The sequence below is a fragment of the Vicugna pacos genome, chromosome 1 (assembly GCF_048564905.1).
Source record: "Vicugna pacos chromosome 1, VicPac4, whole genome shotgun sequence".
Lineage (NCBI taxonomy): Eukaryota > Metazoa > Chordata > Mammalia > Artiodactyla > Camelidae > Vicugna > Vicugna pacos.
In genome coordinates this window covers 11,249,924-11,271,421 of record NC_132987.1, presented here as the reverse complement: position 1 = coordinate 11,271,421, position 21,498 = coordinate 11,249,924, and the positions used below count along the sequence as shown (strand labels likewise).

Below are 21,498 nucleotides of genomic sequence, written 5' to 3'. Positions count from 1 at the left end.
AAAAAAAGATGATACAAATTCTATTTACAAACCAAAAACAGACTCACAGACATAGAAAACAAACTATGGTTACCAAAGAGGAAAGGGTGGGGAGGGGTAAATTAGGGGTTGGGGATTAACAGACACACATCTCTATATATAAAATAGATAAACAACAAGGACTTACTGTATAGCACAGGGAACTATATTCAATTTCTTGTAATAACATATAATGAAAAAGAATCTGAAAAGAAAATATATATATGTATGTATATGTATAACTGAATCACTTTGCTGTACACCTGAAACTACTATTGTAAATCAACTTCACTTTAATAAAAAATTTTAAATAAACAAGGTGTCTTAAAACAGAAACACACATAACACAAGGTTATACATGGATCAGTTAACAAAAAATGTTGTGACTATAAGACCAGGAACCCAACCCCATCTATCCCCTAGGGACAATTGTTGAGTATTTGTTAACTTAGGGTTTGTGGTGCTTTAGAGACAATAACAGTGAATAATGAGGATTAACCAAGAAACTGAGCAGGACCCTGTGGGGCCTTCCCGGGATAGACCCCTCCCCTGTATCTTCTCCTGTAGCTCCTCTCTGAAGCACTCAGATAATAGTATCTTACGCATATTTCCTCAGTTTTCCAGATGCTAAAAACCACCACCAAATGGAAGAAATTAACTACTTGATGATTGAAAGCACGTGGCCCCCAGATCCACTAGCACCTAGAGGTTGGTAGTGTTGATGACCCTGTTACCTCAACATCAACCAGAGAATTGTGCACAAGCTGATCACGTACCTGCAAGCCCCACCCCAACCTGCTCACCTGGCCTTTAAATATGCTTTGTTGAAACCCTTCAAGGAGTTCAGGGTTTTCTTGGGCACGAGCCACCCCATCCTCCTTGCTCAGCCTTGCAATAAACCTTTCTCTACTCCAAACTCTGTTTCAGTTTGGCTTCACGGACTTGCATTTGGTAACAACTCTCCATCCAGACAACTTGATACATCATCAGAAATTCCTATGACCAGCAGCTTCTTGAGAGCGATTACCAAGCTCTGCCACAGGCATAGCCACATCGCCCTCTGTCCATGAGCAGGTAAGGTACAGAGACAAGAAGACTGACCGTGGGTATGTAAGCAGAATGCAGTAGGCATCACAAGGCAATAAATTCAGTGCATGCCCCTCCCAAGTGGGGAATAAGGAGAAATCACATAATCAACATCAAATAAATTATTTCTTGTGCTTTGGGTGGTCACAATGTGTAAACACAATTTATGATGATCTTAAAGGTCACACTGAAGATGGATTTTTTTTTTTAAAGTAACTCTCTAGGACATCCTGAAGTAAAATTTAGACAATCAATCATGGAAACAGATGGGATACAGAATGCTGCTGTGTTGCAATTAGTAAAGGAGGTTATAGATAAAGCAAAACTCATTATGCTGCAAAGCAGAAACGCTGCAGAAAGCAAAGGGCCCCGTGGTCGACCACAGCTGTAAACCCAAGGACAAATGTGCCATTTGTGAGGCAAAGACAAGACCAAAAATGAGACATACACCATCCCAGGGCATTTTCAGATGCTCAGCCCAAACAAGGAAAAATATTACATCATACTCAAAACACAAACTGAGAAATCAATAGGCTTCAAAACGTTCTATTCATGGGTCAACAGCAGTCACCTGCCCTTGTAAAGACCAATTTTTTTTTAAAGAGTATTTGGATTCGATGAGTGAAAGGCCTACAACCCAGAAGGGTAGAGACTTGTTAATACTCTATATTTGCAGGCAAAATCCACAATCCTAAAGCCTTAGAGATGGCCCTGAAATTCTCTCTGAATTTGGTAGGGCCAAGTAGCCCATCTGCAGCGTAAGTGGCTCTGGGGCATCCTGACTGACCTCCACACAGGCCAGCTCAAAGGTGACATACAGAATGGCTGGCTACCCGAGCACGGTCCACAGATCAGCAGAGGGATGTCACCTGCGGACTTGTTGGAAACACAGACTCTCCAGCTCCAACCTAGGAGCACTAAATCAGAGCTTGCATTTTAACAAGATCTCCAGGTGATTCACACCTTACAGCTGGACAAGCAATAGCCACAATTAGGGTGACTGACTGTCCAGGGCCTGGGGGAAGCACTGCGAGTCCTGTGCTGTGGAAAACCTCTCAGGTGTAGGCACATCTGGACAGCTGATCAGCCTATTTATCCCAACATCACAACCAAAGGAAGTTCCCGACAGAAAGGCCTAACTCTCACAGCCACTTAAGAATCACTGCACCCTGAAACAATTTCCTAGGCTTTATTTGGAGATACATTTGGTTTTGTAGTCCCCAAATGAGGAAAGCAGTCTAAGCCTTTGAAGAACCATCTTTCTCCACACCCAACCCTGACACACCAGGACATAACAGCCCAAGAAATCCAGTTTGAAACTGAGCAGAGACCAGGAGACTAGCTCCAGGAGCCCAGAGCCATCCTATGGGGTTGGCTGCATCATCACCAGAACTTTCAAAGCCAGAGGTGGCTACTCAGAGTGCAATGGTTCTCAAACCTTTACTGCATGAGAATCACCTGCAGGACTTAAGAGCACAGACTGCTGGCCCCACCCTCCAAATCTCTGAGGGCTTTCAAGAGGGACCCCTCTTGCACTCCTAACACATTCCCGGGTGATGCAGATGCTGACTCGCTGGGATCACACATGTTAAACCCACTTTTGTTTGGGTTTTTTAACTTTTTTTTTAAATTAAGCTTTTGGGGGGATTGGGTTTATTTTTTATTTTATTTATTTATTTTTAATGGAAGTACTGGGGACTGAACCTAGGGCCTCGTGCATGCTAAGCACATGCTAAGCATGCGCTCTACCACTGAGCTATACCCTCCCCACTGAACCAGCGTTTTAAAGGGTCCCAGCTTCTCCATTCCGTGAGAACTGGCTGCCTTTATTCCATGACCTTGCCTATTAAAAAAAAAAAAAAAAAAAAAAAACACCCGAACAAAACAAAATCGCAGCAACGAAACAGTGCAGTATTTCGCTCCTCAAAGTGGGATCCCAGATCAGTAGCATCCAAATCACAGGGCAGCGTGTGAGAAATGCAGGCTCTCGGGCTCCACCTCAGACCCGCTGAGCCAGGATCGCACTTTCCCAGGATCCCCTAGCGATTCACTTGCACAGCGAAGTCTGAGGCACACTGATACTGGGGCTGTTAAGTCTGCGTCCTGCGTGCAACTACAACCGCTTTATCTCCTCAGAACCAGCATTCTATGCCCTTCTCTTCCTTTTATTTACTTCATCTTTACTGTAACCATAAACGAAGAAGAAAGTTTATTTTCTCACAGCTTCAGAGTCAGAATGGAGAAAACAACTTACCTCCAAGCCCAAGGACAGGAAGCTCTGTCGCTGCCGGTGAAGGAGCATTTGCACTGGCTCTGAGAACTTAAGGTCTCCTGGTCCCTCCGGGGAGGCAGTCGCGCAGGGGAAGCCCCCACAGCCCACGAAGGCCACCTGGACACAGCCACCGGCCGCGGCCAGACCTCGGAGCCCTGCCCTTTGCCGACAGTTCCCGCACCTTCCGAACACAGGACAGCATTTATTGGCTGCAGCTGCTGGAAAAGTTTGACTCCTACTATTTAACAGCTTAGGTAGTTAGGTAAGTGGGGGCACCAAGCAGATAAGCTGGAGGAGAGGGAGAAAGGTCTGGAAAAAGGCGGTGTGCCCGCCTCCAGCATAAAGGGGCGTTCCTTTCTCTAAATGAGCGCCGGCAAGAAACCGGTTAGAACCAGATGGCGGCACCTGCGCAGTAGCGAGGACCTAACCGGACAGGACCCAGTGCTCATTATAATGTAATTAGCATTTTGGCTTAGTCCACCCACCCACCCACCCACCTCGGGGTTTTCTGTGTGCATCATGGGTAAGGACATGCGCGAAAGGAGACGAGCGTGACCGCCCTCCAGGGGCAAGAGCTGTCAGTCAGTCAAGAGACCACCCCTAAGGGTGAGTATAAGAGGAGGGGCAAAGACCAAAGACCACTGCTTTTCCTCCCTTGGGTCAGCCTGTACCCCGTTCTTGAAGCTGTACTTTCCCTTTACTAAATAAATCCTCTAAAATATTTTGCTACACGACGCTTCCTCTCCCGTCTTAATGTTACCGAAGGCAAGTCCGTGTGCTCGCCACGCCATGAGGCCAAATAAACTGAAACGTCGGAGTTTGGAGCAGAGCAAAGTTCACTGCAGGGCTGAGCAAGGAGGACAGGGTGGATCCTGCCCAAGAAAACCCCGAACTCCTCGGAGGGTTTCAGCAACGCTTATTTAAAAGCCAGGTGAGAGAGGGGGTTTGCAGGGTACGTGATTAGCTCATGCACAATTCTCTGACTGGTTGATGTGGAGGTAACAGGGTGGCCAACGCTGTCAACCCCTAGGCGCCAGAAGGTCTGGGGGCCACGTGCTCTCAATCATCAAGTAGTTAATTTCTTCCCTGTGATGGTTATTGGTTGTCTGGTGGTGGAAGACCACAGATGATCAAGAGCATATGTCCCCCAGACCCACTGGCACCTAGGGGTTGACAATGTTGACCGCCCTGTTACCTCAACATTAACCAGAGAACTGCACATGAGCTGATCGTGTACCTGTGACCTCTCTCCCTTTAAATAAGCTTTGCTGAAACTCTTCGAGGAGTTTGGGGTTTTTTGGGGTGTGAGCCACCCCGTCCTCCTTGCTTGGCCCTCCAATAAACCTTTCTCTGCTCCAAACTTCAACGTTTCAGTTTCTTTGGCTTCATGGTGCATCAGGAATGTAGATTAGCCTTCGGTAACCAGCCTAGGAGGTAGCTATTATGATTAGTCTCAATTTTAGGGAATTGAAGACACAGAGTGGCTAATTAACTTGCCCAAAGTCATTCAGCAGGTAGATTCCAGAGCCAGCACATTAATTTTTTTAAATTATTGTATCACATCTTTTCATTCCAGCTTTTTAAAAATTGTAATAAAGGAAAGGGTGTTGGAAGCGGGACCCTGTTGTATTGGACAGAAAATGTCTTTTAACCTGTGTGTATCTCCGCTTCTTCTCATGATGGGTCGGATAATAAAAAGCACTCTGCCTCACCCAGGTGTATTAGTCTGTGCCTACACCATGTAAACTGTAAAGGCACAGGACAAAGACAATGATCAGAGGGATGATAATCTCCTAAAATCATTTATCAATTCTCGAAACGTGCTTGTGAAATACAGGAAATCGAGACTGGCTTAATTGTTGGCGATCGTCAAAATGAGGCATGCCAAGATTCTATTTTTGCTCTTCAGGTGGGTGGAGGAGAGCTTTTTGCTGCACAGTTGACTCTCAAGAGAGGGAGGGAATGCTGAACCTCTCTGAGAAGTTGCAGAAGAGGAAAAATGAACAGGGCAGTTTCTATGTGGATGGCAGCAATGATGAATCACCAAACCTGGCACCAAGCTAGGCTGCATTTCCCAGCTCCTTTGCAGTTAAGCTTGGCCACGTGTTGCAGCTTTTGACAGTGGAAGGTAAGCATAAAACATGCATACCTCCTCCAGCTTCACCCCATAAATACATCCCAGCCATGATCCACTCTCTCTTGCCCAAACTGCCAACTGGTTGCCAATACCCAGGGCAGCCCAGGAAAGCACACATGGAAGACAGCAGGCCTTTGTCCACCTGGATCCCTGAATGCCTGGAGCCACCCTTCTCACCACGGTTTCTCCCAGCTGAGGTGTGTCATCATTACAATGTTACCTACATGTAACATAAAGTTTAACTTATTAAGCCATTGAAATGTGGGGATTTGTCTGCTATTGTAGCTGGTATTAGCCAAACTATTATACTGATCAATGTCCTCTTTACCCCAAAATTTGCTGTCTGCTACTTTAAATGTCACTCAGGTTGATGCAAGTTCCCATGAATAAATATTCCATCCAGGTTAGAAAGAAAAAAATATCCTTCAAATAATTAAGGGAGAGTCTACTCTTTTATGTGCATGCATCTGGTTGTTTCCCTCCTAACTCCCACCTGAGATCGGCCACACTGGGTAAATAAGAGCTTTGATCATTGGAGAGAGGAACAGGAAGAGATTGTGCGGCAAGGTTGGAGCAGGAGTTTGCTGAAGATGAAGACGGTCATTACGAGCTTACCAGATTTCTAAGGTTAGAGCAGAGTCAGGAAGGGAGGTGGGGTGGTCCCCAAAAGAAGTCTCCTGACTTGACAGTGTGGCCAAGACTGGCCTTGGGAGGAGGGAAAAGAGGAGCATTAGAGAATTAACCCTCTGGGAGCTGGGGAGAGGTGTTCCGGACCTCTAGGGTCCAGGGACCTTGGGGTGAACTTCACGGAACTATACCCTGGGTATAGCTGATAAAGTGATACTTATCACAATGTTACAGGAACATGAGGAATATGACACATTTGATTTGCCCAAGATTATGCAATACAATCAATTTCCCAAACCTTTAGGAGCCTAGTTCCCTGTTCCTGCCTGCACACAAGGCAGCAATCTCTCTCCTCAACTCCACCGCTGTCCGGACAAAACCAGCTCCCCAGTTACCCTACTGCAACCATACCCTATGCCAGCCGGTACCCAGCAACTTTGAAATTTGGAACCAATAGAGAAGTGCTGAGACCCAGGCCTGTCAGTCACAGACGGGAAACTGTAAGATGCCAGTGTATACTCCTCTGTCCCTTCTGAGCAAGAAAGACTATCATCAGAAGAAAACTGCTCCCAAAGCACAGAGGCGCCCCCCGGCCGTGCAGGGCACTGGAAGAAGAACAGGCGCTCCCTTTGTTCCCACCACACACATCCAACAGACTCTCCCAAGCTCTGCAGATCTCCTGGCAGGAGCGGCAGTGAGCCAAGCCCTCCTCCCTGCCGGGCTTGGGTAATGCCTCCTGGCAAGGACCGCAAGCACATCTGTCTCTCTCCAGGCCCTCCGAGGGCTGCTGTGCGTCTGCAGAACAGATGGGAGACTCTGCTTGTCTGCCTATTGGCGGCTTGATTTCACCCAATAAACATTTATTGAGGTTCTCCTTGTGCCAGACCCGATGCTGAGGGCTGTCCCCTGGATGTGTAGGGACTGGGAACTGAGTTCATCTGCCCCCCACGGACAGGTGCTGGGGGAATGCCTTGCATGTGCCTGTCCCCCCAGCATCACCAGACAACAGGTGAGTGGTGAGGAGACGCGAATGACATAGATCGCAGCAGCTCAGCATTGTTAGGAGGGAAATGCCAGCACTCCTCAAACTTGGCCACGGGCACAACCACCCGGGGACCTTGTTAAAACACAGCTTCTGACTCAGCAGGTCTGGGGTCAGGCCTGAGACTCTGCATTTCTCACCAGCTCTCAGGTGATGCTGATGCTGCTTCTCTAAGGACCAAACTCCAAGTGGTGAAAGGTTTACCTGGTCTTCATGCTGACTGGAAACATGAGTCTGCTGTTGTGTGGGCAGGTAGGAGGTAGGTCTTCAAGTCTACGTTTGCCTATAAGCCAATGAGCATATGCGATTCACCTTGTATGATGAGTCTATGAGATGCCAGGTTCTTTGCCTATGTAAATTCCAGAAATCCTCAAGGTAGGAGCTACGACATCTCTTTCCCAGGTGAGAAGGCTTAAATTCAGAGTAATGTGACTTGTCTGCAGCCCCAGAGCTAGTAAAGGTAAGATCTGAAATGAAGTCTCTAAATCTTTAAAAATCCACATTTTGCCTCCCCCCCACACACACATTGTTCCCTCATCCATTTAGTCTGACTTCTGCCTGGAAATAGATTGTTTGAAGTCCACAGATTTTAAAATGAGTTGCCTTTCATGTGGCCCCTGAAACCCAGTACTATCTAATAGATGACTCTCCACTCAGCAGCACTGCTCAATTAATCCAATTGTTGAAAACATAGCTATCATTAAAACCTCTAGACAGATATTTAAAAACAGCAACCCAGCACCGCATTAGCGGGTTTTCACCTTCTGGCAATGACCCGACAGCAATGAACAGGTATCAGTATCTGGAATGTGATGGATTTTTATCGTGCCAGAATGAAACAGTAACAATAAAGGCCAAGGGTGAAACTCCTTCCGGCATAAGAAGAAATACTGTGAGGACGGTTTACCAGGAGGCCTCGGCCCCAGCCCAGCAGTCTCCAGAGAACCAGCGTATGACGATTGCCAGGGTAGCCCAGCCAAGTTTTCACAATATATTGGGTTTCACGCTTAAAGAATTATGTTTATTGTTTCCTCTAATCAATTTTATTTCACAAAATAAAGAGTGATATATCACTCTTGGAAGAAAGGAGTGTCAGAAACCTTGCAAATTAAGTATGTGTAAAGAAAATGGGTACAGAGTGGGTTCTTAACAGGAGAGAGGACGCAAATGGCCCGCTCTTTAAGCTCCCAGGGAATCATGACCTCAGAAAGCACCCACGATTTCTCAGGAGAACTATTACTTAGCAAAATCTCCACAATAACAATGAATTATGGCCTGCCAAAGAATATAAATAGAAAAGGATTTAATATATATCCCATAGTCATGAGATTATTAGCCAAGGGAGTCTGGTGCTAATGAGATCACTCTCTCAGCCCCCAAATCAAATTCCTCACAAAATAATACTCATATTACTAATGCTTATAAGGTGAGAAGATAATCCTCTATAATTTGCAGCCCAATTGGCACTTCTTCCATATGGGAATAACTCAAAATGATAAAATAACTCCATTTTGAAGTTTGTTTTAATATGCTGATCTAACTATAGCTTTGAATTTATAATGGAATAGTTTCAGTGTTTTATATCTAAATACAATGAATCTCTGATAAGAACTAAAAATGAAAGTGACCTGAATTATTTCTTATCATTTGCTTATTTCCATAACTGTAGCCAGACTTGGGCAGTTCTCAGTCTTTCCTCCCCCTGCTTCATCCTATTACTCTCAGGACTGTTGCTCAATAGAAAATCGAACCAACAAAAATGGGGCATTCTTAATGCATCATTAGGCCTTTGGAGCACGAAAATAGACCACATCAATTAAAAACAAAGGTTCAGGAATATATTTTCTGTCTTCTGATTATTAAAACTCGAAAAAGCCATTTTCCAATAGGTTCATTCATGTTTAGCTCCATGTAATAATATAAAAGACAATAAATATGAAACTCACGAAACATATACATTAATAAATACATTTTAAATAACAATTTATAAAATTTCTCTACTTTAATTGTTTCTAAACCTATTACAATCCATTAAAAACTCCTATTTATAGTTATAAAATACTTGCTAATGATTTTACTAATAGTAAGTTATTTTATTAGTTGTTATTTGTTAAATTATAAAGGATTATTAGTATTAGAATTATGTAATTCACTTGCATGCTGTCAGTCTACTTTTTCTACTCATCTAAAATGTGAGGACACAATAGCATTTAATTTTGATTTAAGGGGTTACTATAAATTTGGTTTAATTTTTTTGTCTTTGAAATCTAGTTCTAAGCTTGACCTTGCTAAAATACTTTATGGTATTTCACAGTCATCAAAACTACAACACACCTTCTGGAACAGCCTTTCTGACTCATGACAGCATTTTGAGAAAGTTACTGTAACTGTCATCTAGGCGGTAATTCTGACCAATTACAAGTTCATGGCCATGTGCCACGGCCAAAGAACAGGGTTTGCATTTGTCTTTTTGTGTACAATCAATGTTGATGTTACCACTAGGGCTACGGCAGGTAAATTTCTTTTTGTCTAATTCTATTTTGAAATCTCATGTAATATGACCTTAGAAATATATGACCTGAGGTGGAAGGACTGGGAAAATATCAATGAACTTGCTCAACTGAGTAACTAAAGTTCAAGAAAGCAAGTTGGCAAACATTTGATTTTGTTTGATTTTTTTTTTTGTCTTTTAGAGCATCTTTAAATACCAATCTCCAGCTAGAAAATATTATCATAATATTTCACTTAAAATGTTTTCCTAGAGTCTCTCCCCACACTGCTGCCCCCACTGCTCTCCAAAACCCTTTGCAAGAGCCTGAGTCAGCATGTGTACTACAGTGCATTACGATGTTTATCTTCCCAGCTAGAACACAACCTCCAGGAGCACAGGCACCACGTCACTGGCTTGTGTGTGTCATTTTGTTTTTATCCCCAACACCCAGCAAAGCTGAAACAGGATAGATGCTCAATAAATGTTTATTAAATGATTCTGTAGTGGCTGTGCTGGGTGTCATCTTCACACTTGTGCTCCATTTTCACATTTTTCTTTTCCTCTTACTCATGCCAGACCAAAGAAAATGGCCCAGTAGGTAAAGCAGCAAATGCTAGCCATTTAGACTTCAAATCCATATATAGTATTTATGTACATTGCCTCCAGCAATCCTTTTCAGCTCATCATGAATAAGAAACCTTGGTTTTTCTATTTGATACAAAAGGAGTCTAAAGCCCAGATGATGTGTGTCTTTTCCCATATTCCTCCAGCTGGAATGCTGTAAAGGCAGTGCCTGGATCCAGGTCCTTGGACACAGAATCCAAAAGTGTTGCTATGAAACCACAGCAAGACTCCATGCTGGGAATTTCTGGGAAAAAGGAAACCCTCCATCCACCTCAACAAAGGCAGCAAGCGGCCAAGAAGAGATGAAACTTCAACCCAGTGTTGGAATTCTAACTCTACCATGCCTTTACATGCTCACTTCATTTGCTACAGGGCAGGTAAACACTGGTGCTATGTGGGCAGTTACACGTTCTGTCATTTTTAAATCCACAGCATGAATTGATGGTGGTGGATAAAATACTGGCTGCCCCAATCTAGAATCACGTAATAAGAACCCAAGTGCTTTAAATGCATCAGTCCATTTAATCTTCACCACCACCTCTGAGCTCAGTGTTGATGATCCCATTTTGCAAGTGAGGAAACCGAGTCTGAATTCAAAGTCCACTTAGTTTGACTCATATTGCTGTTCTCTCAACAATTACACCATCCTATCGCCTCTGTTCCTACCCAGATGGAGATATTTATAAAAACCTTGTGAACCTCAAACTCAATCTGTAGAATAAAATGTCTGGGCCTCCTTATGCCCTTTGATACATTGTAAATATAAATTTTTCTTTTAAATCAGTGTTTTAAAAAGATATTCTCCCTATCCCTGAAGACAAATATAATTTTCTACAGACTGGGATCTGTGCATGGATTATCCAAACTGTTCCTTCACACTCCTTCAAATTCAGGGAATAATTCATCACATTTTTCCTGATCCCTTTTGTTTATGCAAACCTGAGGAGTATCAACTAAGAAAAAGTGGTATTCTAGACACTTGGGTAGGGTTAATCACTCTGGAAACACAATTATGGCATTAATTATCTCCCTGGGTTTTTTGGGGGGAAGGTAGGGGGTTTTTGTTTTGTTTTGTTTTTTACTGTAGGTTAATAAAAGTAGATCATTAAGTCACACTGTCACATCTGGAAGCCCAAAATTTCCTAGCCTTAGTACCCTGGAACACTTTAACATCTTTCTCAATGCCAGTTCCTACACAAGTATTTTCCACCATATTAAATACCTTTTTCACTCGCACATGGACTTCACCCAGTATGAGTAAAACCGTAAATTGCTAACTGGCAGCCCATGTGCCAAATTGAGTCCCCCAATATATTAAGTTTGGGTGCTAAGATTATTTTTAAGTTTGCTTTAGTTGGCATTAAAAAAAAATAACAACAACCCTGGAGATTTTACACAGATTTCCAGACCCACACAAAATTCCATATTTCTAAACCATCATTTCAAGTCAGACATTTGTCAACAGGAGGCTGAAACTGCTTCGGAGCGAAGCCAGTACCTGGAACTGGGCTGCCTGTCTTCTTGACTCTGACCCCTGCAGGCCTTTGAATGTTCTACCACAGGACAAGAACATTTCCTTGTTTTCTCTAGCTTGCTTTTTGGAGGCCGTGTCTCACAAAATTACATAATCGGGTTTTGTTTTGTTTTGTTTTAGTACTGTCTGTAATCTGCAGTGGCTCTTATACAAAACGTACTAAAAGAACAGCATTTTCTCCTTCCCCAAAAGTGGAGAGGGTTCAAGCCAACCTCCTTGCCAGCTCATCTGGTCTGTCTCAGTTGACAAGGATATTCCCAAGGTAGACAAAGTTCTGGCCCCTGCTGTCTAATGTCACTCCTGTGAACATGTTACCTGACTTGGGAAAGGGGACGTTGCAGATGTAATTAAGGTCACTCATCAGCTGACCCTGAAATGGGAGATTATCCTGGATTATCTGTGTGGGCTCAGTCTAAGCACATGAACCCTTATGAAGCAGAGAACTTTCTCTGGCTGGAGGCCGGAGAGATATGGGGAAAGAGAGTCAGAGAGATTTGATGCGTGAGGAGGACTGAGCCCACTCTTGCTGGTTTTGAAGATGGAAGGGTCCATGAGCCAAGAAATGCCTCCAGAAGTTGAGCCTGATTCCCAGTTGACAGTCCACAAGGAAGTGAGGACCTCAGTTCCACAACCACATGGAACTGAATTCTCCCAACCACATGAGTGAGCCTAGAAGCAAATTCTTTCCAGATAAAAGCCAGGCTGGCCACCCCTGGATTTTGGGCCTTGTGAGACCCTAAGCAGAATATCCAGCCAGGCCTGCCTGGACTTCTCACCTACAGAGGCTATGCAATAATAAATTTGTGATGTTTTCAGCCACTAAGTTTGTGTTAATTTATTCAGGCAGTGATGGAAAACTAATAAAGGCCCCTTGGTCACCAGTGACCCTAGTGGGTGGCATTAGAAAGGCTCTGAATGCTTCGTCCATAGCGATCACCATTTCTCTGCTGTCAATCATTAACCTCATCCTTAATCATCTATGTTTCTAAGCCAAACTTATTGATTTGGAGCCTGAATTTGTTTTCTACCACTGCCGTAATGAATTCACACAAACCAGAAAATAAAGGGCCAGAATTGGTACTGAGAAAATTAAGTAATGATAAATCACATGAAAATTGAGCCTCTTCAATTTAAGTTTTGTCAGAATGATCTCTTTTAACTATAACGTTGAATGTATTGCTGTGTGAGGAATGCTCTCTACTCCATGTATGGCATCTTCATTATGTTGTTTATCAAAAGAATCCTACAATTGTCATTGTATCAGTGAAACATTTGCTACAGGTTTAAAATGAAATGCAAAGTTGATTCACAGGAGCCACCAATCTGGGACCTTCTTTTGTTAAATTGTTTGTTTTTCAAAGAATATTTTAAAAGTAACCCTTATGCTACTAGTGAAAAAAATCTCCAGGAAGACAAGATCATGTATTCACACTGTACACAACTATTTAAACTGTATGCATCCTTGAGTATCATTTTCAGTACAGGAGAGGGGAGACAGAGGACCACATCACTCGAGGTTAAAAATCTAGAGGGTGTGGGATCTGTAATTAAACCTCCCCTCCCTCCAACTCTATGCTACATGTTTCTTTATAGGACGTTCTGTTATCTGAAATTATTGCTTCATTTGTCTACTTTACTGTAATCTATGTCTCCTAGTAGAATGTCAGCCACAAGAGGCCAGTGACTTTGCCTTCTGGTTCACTGATGGACAGCCAGCCTTTACATCAGTGCCTGGTACACAGTAGAGTCTCAATAAATACTTAATTAAATGAAGAATAAATAAATGATGGAAACTCTAGGTTAGCATCCAGCAGTTCTGATATACTACTTTTATTCTCATTCATCCACTCACTAAAATGTCCCTATGCCTTTCCTTCCAAACCTTAACTTTTCTAGTGTCTCCATTTAAACAGCAAGGGTTTCCTTCTTTATTTGTTCAAAAGACACCATTAAGCATCTTGAATAGTCCCTGGTTCACTCAAAAGTCATTCATTTATTCAACAAAATAGGCCAGAGGATGAGGTCAGAAGGATAACAGGGGGGCAGATCATGAAAAGCCTCCTGGGCCCCTGCAAGGTCTTGGGTTTTTAATAAGAGAGACAATTAGGATGCTATGGGAGGACCCTCACAAGGGAAGTGTGTTATTCTGATTAACATTTTGAATAAGGCCAATCTATCAACTATGTGAGGCGAGGATAGAAACAACGTCACCAGTCAGGAAGCTGTTGGAAGAATCCTGTTTTTTTGACTGCCCGCGTTCTCATACAGTTCAAACTAGGTTGTGGAATGAGCTGCATCAGAATCCAGGCTTCAACTTGGAAGCCCGTGTAAGACACTCAAAATCGATTGCCTCCTTCGTACTTAGTCCCTCCCCATGCATAGCATCCATAGCATCCAGAGCATTTCATCTCCAAAGAATCAGAGAGACCACCTCCACTTCCAGAAGAGAAGGTCCTGTTGTGCTCATTCCTTGGTCAAGGCTCATTTCACCTCCACAATGCCATCATGTTTCTCCGCTGCTCAAACCTGGTGTTTTGTACCATTCAGTCTCCCTAAAGACAAATTATAGCATGTTTATTCCAAAATTTAAATGTGAGTTGCCTTGGAAAGAAAGAAGAGGAAGAAGTCACTTATATCTCTTAAGGTTCTTCCAAAGCTATGACGCATAGGTCATCCCACCCTGAAAATCTCTCTGGTTTTCAGGCTTCCCCAGGAGCCACACTAGAGAGAGAGAGGAACATGGTCTGCTGTTACCATGCTTTCCTATGAAGGTTCTCACCCTAAGATTTACTAACCTGACCTCCCATTACAGCTTCAGCCCACACGACCAACAAATGCCATTCTTCCCACCCATCGTTTCTTTGTGGTGTGTCCGTGTTAGAGCAGACACTATACTATGGCTTCTGGGAATTCCAGCTGCTACCTATCACTATGAAGGTATTCACAGATGTAGCACCTGAGCATTGCTACATCACAGAGCACAGCAGCTAAGAAGAACTGAGTTGCTGCCCCCATATTTTGAGCCCTGCAACCTTTGATCAAGTAATTTAACCTTATTTAGTCTGTTTCCTCATCTGTAATGTGGGCCTACTAGGAGTGAGGAATGCACAAAACAATATGTAACAAGCATTTAGCACAGTCTGGCACAGAGCAATCACCTCTGTACATATTAGTTACCATCATTTAAACCATTATTCCATTGTCATCATCACTGTGAAGATGGACATAAACACTACCCAAGCCCAGGAAGTAGGGATGCCACCTTTATATCACCTGGTGGTAAAGGCTCCTTACTGGAAAGAGATCATTCTAGAGTATGGTACTATGGATCCACAAATCATTTCATTAATCCCTTTCTTCCACCTCTTATATGTCTATTTGTTGACAGAGGCAAGAATGTTAAGGTTCTTGAGATAAGTTCCAAAGGATGAATGCAAAGACCACTAAATACAAAAGGCAGGGGGCATGTGGTAGATTAAATCCTCTAATGGTGGTAATGGCCAGGCCAAAAGCTCATGTAGATCTCTCTGTGTTGTCTGTTTTTGCTTATCTAAGGATGGTAAAGAAATGCAATAAAAAAGATGAGGGACAGGAGAAAGAAAGGAAAGGACTAAGAGAAACTGAAGAAGTAAAAAGGAAACCCTGAAGGGGGAGAAAGGAACAGTAGAAGAGAAGAGAGAGGATGAGAGAAGAAGACAAAGAGAAAGGAGAATTACTAACAGGCTTAGTTTACAGCCCACTGTAATCCAAAAAGAAAAGCCAAGGTCAACAACATCAGACTTACAGAGAATAAAATGAACACTTTCAATTGAACCTTCCTTGCATTCCTGTGCTACTTTTGGAAATGAAAATGCCTCTATCTTTAGAAAATGCTACCCTGTTGAAGTAAAACCTTATTACTCATAAATGCAGTGACTCCAAAGAGAAGTAGACTCAAGGATGCCCATTTTGCTAAGAATGCGGCCTTCTAGCCAAAAGAGGGGGAGACTAGAAAACAAACAGTTCTAGAGCTGGCACCAATGGTACACCTCACTCCACTTATTTTGCTTTCATTTTCTGTTTTTTGTCAAAAAAAATCTGTGTACCAACACTTAATATGCTTGATGCTCAGTCTCTTAATTGTATTTCTAGATTAACCTTTGATTAAGTGCACTCTGTTGGCCAAAAGAAAAAAATAGATTGTTCAAAATTATGATTACTTAAGCTTACTTTTTAAACTTTCTTTATTGATAGAACTTCCTCTGGGTGTGGGATGGAGATATAAGAAGAGGGCCTAGGCTGGAGCCACAAGGTTGGACAAATGTCCAACCTCCATTCAGAGACAAGTAATGAAGGAGGAGCCGACTGAGAAATAATTAAAGCTTAATAAGCTTTAATTGCAAATATATAGTGTCATAGAAGCCACCAAAGGCACTGATGCCAAGAGAAACTAGCTTATGAACTAAAAGGGATGAATCAACTCTTTCAAATGCTCCAAGGCGTTGAGGAAAAATGTAGTTCACGGGGTCTGACCACACAGGGGTCACTGCTGATCTCAAAAGATGTTTCCATAAGTGGTAGAGGGGGAAGCCATGTGGGTGTGGGATGGACGGTAAAGGGGAGAGGAAGTGAAGTAAGCTCACATAGACTAGCATCACCAGAAACTTGATGGCAGCAAGGAGCAGAGAAACGGCGTAAGGGATGCTGAGAAGTATCAGATCCAGGGTTTGTTTTGAAAACGGAAAGCATTAAAGTATGTTAACATGTCATCTTCACAACTCTGTAATCTAGAGAGTATGATTTCCCCCACTTACCCGATGAGAAAACTGAGGCTCAGAGAGATTTAAAACTTTAGCACAAGTTCTCACAGTGAGAGGCAGCGCTGAAAGCTGAACCCAATCTATTTCATCCCTAGGGCAGACTGCCACTGGTTACATTTTACCTCATTTGTTTATCTACAGAACTCTCTCCCTCACTTTCTAAGCACAGGGACTGAGTCTAACTCATCTTTGAATCCTTGGCACCTAGTACAATATATCTGGTAGCTAATAATGGATACTTAGTAAATGCATGTCACAGAAATGAATGAAATAACCAGCAGTCATATTTTACCCTTTACAACAAAGAAAAATAGAGAACTTCCCTAAAGAACAATGGTATAAAGAACAATAGAAATACAGAGAAATTGGGTGGCCTTTGAACTATTGGGAATATTAAAGTGATAACAGAGAAACAGAGACTTTCTTTAAGGAAGAATATAATAATTAAACCCATATTCAAAACCTGCTTTGTTCACAGGATTGCAAAACTGTAAGAACTTGCCCTGATCTTTCACAATCACCAGTCTCCACGATAATGAACAGTTTGCTTGTCATTTACTCTTTCTTCCCCCTCTACACTTAAAATACATATGAGTTTCTTATTCCCACATGGAATCCATTCTCAGGTAATACCAATTTCATTGTGCTGTTCCACATAAGAACAGCATATTTGTATGGAAAGGAACAGGTGCATTCAATCACTGTGATATTTTGTGTGCATGGCAAGAATAAATGGATTTTTTTTTTAAACATTCATATGATGGACTGATTTCTCCCAACCACTACACGTTTGCTCAGCTGTTTTGCTGGCATGTTACTCCACAGCCCTTTATCATATGAGTAAAGCAGTTTCAGCAAGGATTCTAAGGTTAAAATAATTAATAATAGCTTTAAAATGTATAAACTCTGATGTTTGTCTCAAAATGTTAATAACTTAAATTTCTGGGGAAAAAATTTTGTTTTGCCCTTCCTTCAATAAACCTCTCCCTTCATTTCAGAAATTTTACCCTTTGAAAGTTTGAATAGAAAAAGAAAAAAAAGACTCTTCCAGATTAACAAAAATTGCTTCATGATGCAAGGTAGAGTACTTTGGTTGGGTTAAGATTAGCTAGGAAAGAAATTTAGTGTCTGCCCATTAACTAATTACATATATTGTTAAAAGTACTTGACCAAGTTAAATTAAATAAAGATGCCTAAAGGTTGAATTTGCATTCTGATTATTTCCAGCCAGTTTCTAATCCCACAAAGTTTCTTAAAAATCCTTTTCATGCTTTTTTAAATTTTTTTTTACATTTTTTATTGATTCATAATCATTTTACAGTGTTGTGTCAAATTCCAGTGTTCAGCACAATTTTTCAGTCATTCATGGACATATACACACTCATTGTCACATTTTTTTCTCTGTGATTTATCACAACATTTTGTGTATATTTCCCTGTGCTATACAGTAATATAAGGATTGCCTACTAGTATTCTCCCCCCTCCCAGTAATTCTATAAGCATCAAGTATTTTTTTTTCTAAAAGGGATATACTATACAATTTAGCAATTCATTTATGCAAATGATGGTAAACAGAATTATAAAGACAGATAATAAACAGCAAATGAGGTTATTTTGTTTCACGCTTTATGTTGTCAGAGTTCTGAGCATGGTTTAGTGTTTTCTATTCATGACTTTATATTACCAAATTACTCCCTGATGGTGTCTCAGATGTGCTTTTGTCTGCAAATGAGAAGGAATAAAATACCAGGACATTAACGTTAAATTACAATCGTTAATGGCGTAAATACGAAAATAATTACTGCATCATACCATCAATTGTTATGTGTTCATTACCGAAGTTCTTGTAAAGCCTTCATTTTCTTGTTACAATTATTTTTTCCTTTATTTTTGTCTGGCTATTTTATAGTCCTGACAGTACTTTAGCAACATGCAGCAGTTACACAAGCCATTTAATCCTACTCAAAGCTTCATTTAAACTTCATTTTAGCTGCATTTTATTTGTGTATATACGCCTTTTACTTCTTTCTGACAGTCAAAAGGTACTTCCAGAGTAGGTGCTGGAAAGATGTGTCAAAGGAGATTATCTAAAACAAGCAATAAACTTGGGCGAAGGTTTCAGACTTACTTTAACATCGCTCACTAAAATACCTTTATTAGCCAAACTTACTGAGTCCCCATCCTCTAAAATTTTAGCCTCCGCATCCCGCATCTCTTCTGAAAACTAATTTATAATTTTACAGCTAATCGGGCAAGGTGTTTTTAAAGCTCTGCTCTCTTCTTCCTCCCGCACGGTTTTTTCTCCTGGGCCCCGCCTCGCTTTTCTCTGGTGTGTACCTCATCCTCCTTTTACCAGTGTTTTCTCCCTAGCTGGCAGGAAAGAAACGACCCCCCCACCCAATACACACACACACACACACACACATACACACACACACACCAGCCGCCTCGCCCTCGGAGGGTCGGCCAAGTGCACCCTTTGTCTGCTTTACTCCGCGACCATCACTTCGCCTCTCGCCTGCCAGCTTTAGGCGGGGAGTGGCAGGAAAACTCACACCGCTGTCTCGAGCTGGAAGGGCGACCGAGAAGGCGGGGATGAGGCTCGGCGGGCGGTCCAGCATCCCTCGCCGCTGCGCGCGCAGACACACACGCACGCACACACACACACACACACACACACACACGCACACACGAAGTCTCTCGTCACCTGTTCGCTTTCAAAACCAGCTCTAGCACTGGAGAAAACTTATCCCCCCACCCACCTCCACCACTACCCTGGGAGTTCGCGTACAAGAAGACATCCGGTACCTAGTTCTCCCAAAATATCCGGAGGGGGAAAAATTGTGCACTGGGTTCGCTGCAATTATATATCTATACCCCAAGTATCTCCCTCTTCCTCTCTCTTTTTCTCTCATCTTCTCTGCAATTACACAGCCTTTTCCTGCTAATGAGCGTACACAACAAGCCTCTCATCTCTGCTGACAGTCCAGGCTTGGAGCCTCAGCCCTGGAGGTACAGTCTCTCGGTACCGAGTCCCTCTGCCTGGCGCCAAGCCCTTAGCGCTCTTTCCAACTCGTGCCATGTGCTGCCGAGAGCTGCCGGCTCCCTAGCCCTAACCGAGGCTCCAAACTTTTTCTCGCCCTCTCTCCAGCCCCAAATCACGCGCATCCGGGAGGTCTGACAACCAAGCCCCGATCCCAGACCACACAGGGGAATGAGCGAAAAGCCTTGGCCGCGTGGGCGCCGGGTCTCGAGGTGCCCAGCCCTAGTGTGCACTGGGTCTGGCAGGGATGAGAAGGGAGCCTGGGTAGATGCGGCTGGCAGGTGCAACTTGCCAGGGACTCCCGGGTTCACGCCCTTAGGGGATCGAGGGTTTGGCCTGGTGAGAACAAAGCTGGAGTCCGGGGAGACTGTCAGACGCGAGGCGCTAAGACAATAGCAATAAAGGGAACTTAGAGTAGGACCGCTGCGGAAAGTTGTCTACGAGCCCGCATGTCCTGGGATGACCGCAGGCTCCCGCTGCAGACCCAAAACCTCCCGCCCCGGCCCCGGCCCGGTGCACGCAAAACCCTGGCTCAGCAGCCAGGATGCAATGCAAATGCCCTGGGAGCCCAGACCCAGTTTTGGGGGCCGGACGCTCCGGGGCTTAGACAGCAGCTGCCGGGCAGGAAGACCCGCCAGCGCGCTCTCCTGGCTTTACCTTTCGGCGGGCTGCCTCGGAGTCCGCGGCGCGCCGCCCGCTGGCTGTGCCCTCAGCCCCTGCCGCGGCGGCGGAGAGCAGACAGTGGGAGCCCGGCTCTCTGCGCCCCGCCCCCGGCACCAGGCCCCGCCCCCGGCACCAGGCCCCGCCCCTCCACGCTGCCCGACCACCGCGCGGAGCCGCACGGGCCCAGTGGGGTTTGCGCGCGAGCTGTGGCGACCCCGGCAGCTGCTGCCGCCGCTCCCGCTGCTGCCACTGCTGCGTCGCCGCCGCCGCTGCTGCTGCTGCTGCAGCTGCATCCCATAGGCCAGTATGCTTCCGAATTGTCCAGGGGTACCCCCTCCCCAATAAGCAAGCAAGATGATTGTAGGTGACCTCTAGAACAAGTGAGTATGGGCTGTGCATTTGTAGCATCACCTGAAAGCTTGCTAGAAATGCAAATTTCTGGGCCCCACCCCGGATCAACTGATTCAGAATCGCTAGGGGAGGCCTAGCAGTAAGTGTTTTAACAAGCTCTTGGGTCTATTCCAAGAATCATCACGCCAGTTTAACACTGGAGAAGCACTGCTCTCTTGCTCAAGAACTAAGGGACTGATTAGACCAGGAGCCCACCCGGACCGAGGGTTTAACTTGGCAGCGTTTGCGCAGCCAAAGAGTACCTCTGTGCCCTGGATGTCATTCATCTTGCTTTATTGACTGGGAAGTCTTTAGAGATAAACAGAGAGGGGAACGCATTTACTTCTGATCTGACAGCTCTAATGAGCTCAAGGAAGAATTATGTAAACATTATTAACTGTAATAAACACGTGTCGGCACCAGGCAATCTTCTCTGGAGAAGAGTTGGCAAAAGCCTGCCAGAGCCAACGTTTTATCCATAATGTCTTTTTAACTTTATGTTGCCTGTGTAATAGGCCTTTGGCTTTGCTGTTGCCCAGACGGAAAATCATTACCCCAGTAATGGATGAGCAAGTTCCAAAGGAGAGCCACCGGGAAGCTGAGCACTTCCATTCATGAATGCTGTGTATCAGAGACAGGGGGAGCCCTCTCCTGCCAATGTAGCTATTTTAATTACACGACTGTTGTCCAGGCGTCTTGTTTCAACTTCCCAAGGCATCACTTGGCTCAAACTCTAAGTACCCAACGGAAGTCATATCACTATTGTGTTGGT

At 43.8% G+C, this 21,498-nt stretch overlaps 1 protein-coding gene across 3 annotated transcripts in view; it reads right to left on the bottom strand.

Moving 5' to 3' along the window:
* Positions 1–20,392, bottom strand: part of RARB (retinoic acid receptor beta) — a 699,713-nt gene extending 679,321 nt beyond the window's left edge. For 2 of the 3 annotated variants that reach the window (XM_072950689.1, XM_072950646.1), the window contains exon 1: positions 3,359–3,736. The gene's annotated coding sequence lies outside the window, so the exon portion shown is untranslated. Of the gene's footprint in view, positions 1–3,358; positions 3,737–20,330 lie in introns of those variants that run through there. The other variant, XM_072950739.1, reaches the window with a different exon arrangement.
* Between the last annotated feature and the right edge of the window lie 1,106 nt (positions 20,393–21,498).